Raw genomic sequence first — 5,096 nt, forward strand, 5'->3', positions numbered from 1 at the left:
AAGTATTTGAAAGAATTTAAATTGAAAATTTTAAGTAATTAAAGATTTAAAATCTTAACTAAAATTTAATTTAAGTTTATCAAATAATAGTATAGTACGTGAGCTAATTTAAATTTAATCAAAATTAATTTAAAAAATTGTTATAATTACAACAAATTTAAAATTAATACATTTTAATTTAAAATTAAAAATTTAGGTTATAAATATGAAAACTCATAAAATTTGAGTGTTTTTTGAGCCAATAGACTTATTAAGTTAAGAATGTTTTTATTGTACCCAAACACTTTGTATGCTAACAACAATAATGTAATGCAGTGATTCATTACAAAAAGAAACTAATTTGTACAAGAAAAGAAAATAATGATTATATTTGTGCTTAATCTATCTCATAACTGATTTCTACTTTCGAAAAAAAACTGATTTCTACTAATATTTTTCAATAAGAAATGTGTTAATTTTTACAGGTAGCTCAAGAGTCGCTCGAATCGTGATGACTGCCGCAGCAAAGTATTTTACACCTGTTAAAAAAATAAAAAATTAAACTAATATTTTAAAACTTTCATATATTAATGATGAATTTTAAGTGTTTATCTATAAATTTTAATGCATTTTTAATGGCAATTTTTTTCTACTAAAATTTCACATAAAAATTCAATTCATTGTAGTGTGCTATTTTTAATATGATGTAATTAAATACGTCATGTAGTAATTATATATTTAATTACTTATTTAGTAATGTAAAAATTTAATGTAATTTATAAAATAATTATTGCATAAATTAAATTCTATATTTTAAACAATGTAAACATCATTAATTACTATAGAAATAGATTTAATTATAGTCATTTAATTTATTTATTGTCAATTAATACACCACTAACTCCCACTAGATCATTATTATAACCATTAAGCTGCCTCCATCTAGCCGCCACCACTATCTGATCAGCATCACATAACAACAACCACTATCGCCGTGATGCTACTATCATCACTCAGTTGTAGCTGCCGCCATTGTAACTCTTCTTCTTACTGCTCTATTAAATAGTTATATAAAGAATGCGATGTGGTATATTATATATAATTACATATTTGAATTTAAATTAATTTTTATATTATTAATTATTATTTAATTTATTTAAATATATGTTAATTCACAATAATAATTTTAAATAGAAAAATTGTAAAAATCTTCTCTATTTATTAGCCATTATACCTATTGAAAATAATATTAAATTATCTATATTTATTCAATTCACATTGTTAAGTCCATAAATAGAACATATTAACTTAAAGTAGTAAATATATTGATTTACATTTTTACTATTTTAAGAACTCATATACAAACTCTTGGTAGACTATTTATGTACATGCCGAATATAAACAACTTCTATATAAAACTTGAGATTATCTTGTTATGATGATATTATTTGTATTAATGCAGAACCAGACCTTTTGTTTGTCACTCCCCTTGTCTATTACTTGCACATAAAAATGTTTAATGCATTGAGTTTACGCCCAGTTGGTGAATAAATATATATTTATAAAATGTATAAACAATAATACACATGACAATTACAACAAAATCATTCCACAAAAACGTGTGAAAATTTGGTGTGTCTATGAGTGAAAAGTGAGCAAATTAAGTCATGCAGCCTCTATAAACTCTTAGTAGGATCAACTAGGTAGATAAGGGAAAACTGTATCTGTATAACACAAAGTACCAAATTATATAATATGGGATCGAATGTTGTGCCTGTATAGCTCAAAAGCCAAAAAATTGTACGACACATGGTGTATAAAAAATGTCATATCATGTAGCCCATTAAGGCATAGTACTGTTAAACTGTATATAGTATGCCACACTTTTATTCCGTCTACGACTCCTACTAAGGTTTATTAGGGTAAAAAATTTATATGTATATGTTAAATATTTATTTGCACTAAAATTATCCATTTAGATACTTAAAATATTGAAACAAGCAAGCATATCGATAAAACGAATTTTTAAAAGCATACATGTGTGTATAATAGACCATATTCAGTTATGAGCATATTACTATTCACTAAGAAAACATGTTTAAAGTTTCAATTTATTAAGTTATCAAGTGCGTAAAGCAAGCACGTTAAGGTAGCATATGCATAATTTGATTGCAGAGTTAACATGTCAATTCCTTTTTGGTCAATATTCATATTTAAGTTTATTTTTTCATGAGATTATGTCATATTTTTAAGTGTCTTATGGATATAATTTGATTAAACTTTATCATGAAAGTTGTATTTTTATGTGTTAGCTTTCTAAAAAGGTATGGTAAATTTAATTTTGATCTTCCTAACTCAATTTATGAATTTTTCTTTACAAGTTGTCCAATCAGGTACTAACCAGTACAATATTGGTACCTGTTTTTAGTTTATCAAAATATATCAGATGCATACATTTGCATACAAATTTAAGCTTAATTATCTTCTAAAATGTTTTAGATATACTTCTCGGAATTCATTTGACACTACTATTAACTCATTTCAATCAATAAATAATTAGTTATGATATAAGAAATATAGAATGTTCTGGATGTACTATTCCTGTGACCAGTTTAAGTTAACTTACAACTTACATAAACTTAGCTACATATTAAGAATTTAGTCACTTCATAAACATTTTAGCCTTTTGTCTCAGCTTTCTTTTGGTATATGTTAGAACTAATTTTAATAATTAAATAATGAGTTATAAAGTTGCCAATACAGACTGCTCTGTTAAAACCTATTCCGCCATATTTGCATTTTTAGCTCTCATATTAAATTTATTTGCTTTAAACCTTCCAAACACTTTTTCAACATTCATATTACACATCCATATAATCAAAGCAATATTTTTATACATCAAAACCAATCCCTAATTTTATATATTCACGAGAAAATAAAAGGAAAATAGAAAATCATACAAACACCAAATCTCTTTTGAATTTCTCTTTCCTTTCCACTTCTATCCTCTAACTATCTCATTTTGCTTTGATATTCCTTTATCTAGATCAATATGTATCTTAGAGAAGGACCGAATAACTTAAAAATTAAAATTTTATAATTCAAATTCATACATAAAAAAGTGAGAGGATGTTATTTTCTTTATCTAGATCAATATGTATCTTAGAGAAGGACCGAATAACTTAAAAATTAAAGTTTTATAATTCAAATTCATACATAAAAAAGTGAGAGGATGTTATTTCCTACATATTTCTATACTCACCTTTGATTTTCAAGCTTGGTGCATATGAAACTCTAATTTTTCCTTCTTCAATTCTTTCAATATATGGTTATTTCTTTAACTCTTGATCTTAGGGTGAATTTTGGTTAAAGAAAAAGGTTAATTTGATGGAAGATTGGCTTGGATTAAGTGGAAGAAAGAAAAACATAAATTTTTATTTTCAATGGTGTAATACCCGGCTAGACTTCGGTATCGGAATTCCTACCGTCCGGTGGAATCTCGGATGTCGGAGACCTCTAGAAGGGTAGAACCATGTTTTTATAAAATATTTTAATGTGTTTTATGTTTTAAGCATGAGAGAAAATGAGTTTTTGCATGAAAATAGCATTGGAGGAAAACTCAGGTTCGGCCGCCGAACCTCAAGTTCGGCCACCGAACATGCATGCGTTGCGGGTGTGCTTTAGGCCCCAGAAAGCATAAGTGAGGGAAGTCCAGGTTCGGCTGCCGAACCCCAAGTTCGGCCGCCAAACATGGCATGCATGCGGAGGCACATTCGGCCCCCGAACGTGGTCTGGCCAGCCACTATAAAAGGGTCCCTTAGCCGAAAACGGGCGAGCTTTTTCCCCATTTTCGGCCAAGGTGAGTCTCCGCCGTCCCTCACCCATCTTTGACGCCTTTCCTCTAAATCTTTCAAGATTTTCATTTGTTTTAACTTTGTTTTGAAGATTAAAGCTTTTGAGCAAAGTTTTGGAGCTTGGAGGTTCAAGAACCCAATCTCTCCCAACTTCGAGTTTAGGTCGTCTCCCTCTCGATCTTCAAGAGGTAAGAGCTGATCTTAAGCTCATTGCATGTTTTAAGTAAGTTTTAAGTAGATCTATGGGATAGAATGCATGTTTAGGTTATGGTTATGTTTTTGGAGTTTATAGGTATAAATATATGTTCATGAACAATGTGAGTTTCTTGATGTGTTGTAGATGGGGTTTATGTTGGTTTGAAGCCCCTAGGAACATGTATGCTTGTGTTTGTGTGTTGTAGAATAGGTTTGATGCATGTTGGAAAGGTTGGGAGGCGAAATGTGCATGAGGAACCAAGTTTCTACCCTTTTGGCAGAAACCAGGTTCGGCAGCCGAAGGGATTTTCGACCGCCGAACCTGCCTGTGAGGTAGCATTTCGGCTGCCGAACCCCTGCCCTCGAAAGGTGACTTTCGGCTCTGTCTGGGACTTTCGGCCGCCGAAGGTGCCGCCAAACATGCATGAGTTTCGTCTCTGTCTGGGAGTTTCGGCCGCCGAAGGTGCCGCCGAACCTGCCTGACTTTCGGCTCTGGAGGGACTTTCAGCCGCCGAACCTGCCGCCGAAAGTGCCCTGTCCAGGCCTTCCTTGCATGTTTTTCTATGGTTGTTTCATGATTGTTTTAGGGGGTTTTTGGGGAGTAGTTTATAGTTGTGTTCAGGTGTGTTTGGTCCCTCATTTGAGTCCACCTGTGTAGGTTCGGACCCGAGGAACCGAGGACCCCAGCAGTGAGTTCAGCTGCTTCGGTGTTGTCAGAGTCAGCCAGAGGTGAGTGGAACTAAACTTAATCTTTTAAATTAAATGTTTTATCATGTTTCATGCATCATGATTATGCAATAGGATGATTGCATTAGTTTCACGAATATGCCGCATTGCATCGATTGTTGTTGATGTGGGTGAATGTTGGATGACCCAATTAGTCCATGACAGGAAGACCAGGACCCCATTCTACGGCCTGGCACAGAGTAAGGAAAGACCAGGACCCCATTCTACGGCCTGGCACGGTAATGGGACTCGAAGACCAGGAGCCCAGAGGAGGCCCTGGGATAATGGTAAGTAATGTATGTATGACAGGAAGACCAGGACCCCATGCTACGGCCTGGCACA

Source organism: Manihot esculenta, chromosome 16 (assembly GCF_001659605.2).
Source record: "Manihot esculenta cultivar AM560-2 chromosome 16, M.esculenta_v8, whole genome shotgun sequence".
In the NCBI taxonomy this organism is placed as follows: domain Eukaryota; kingdom Viridiplantae; phylum Streptophyta; class Magnoliopsida; order Malpighiales; family Euphorbiaceae; genus Manihot; species Manihot esculenta.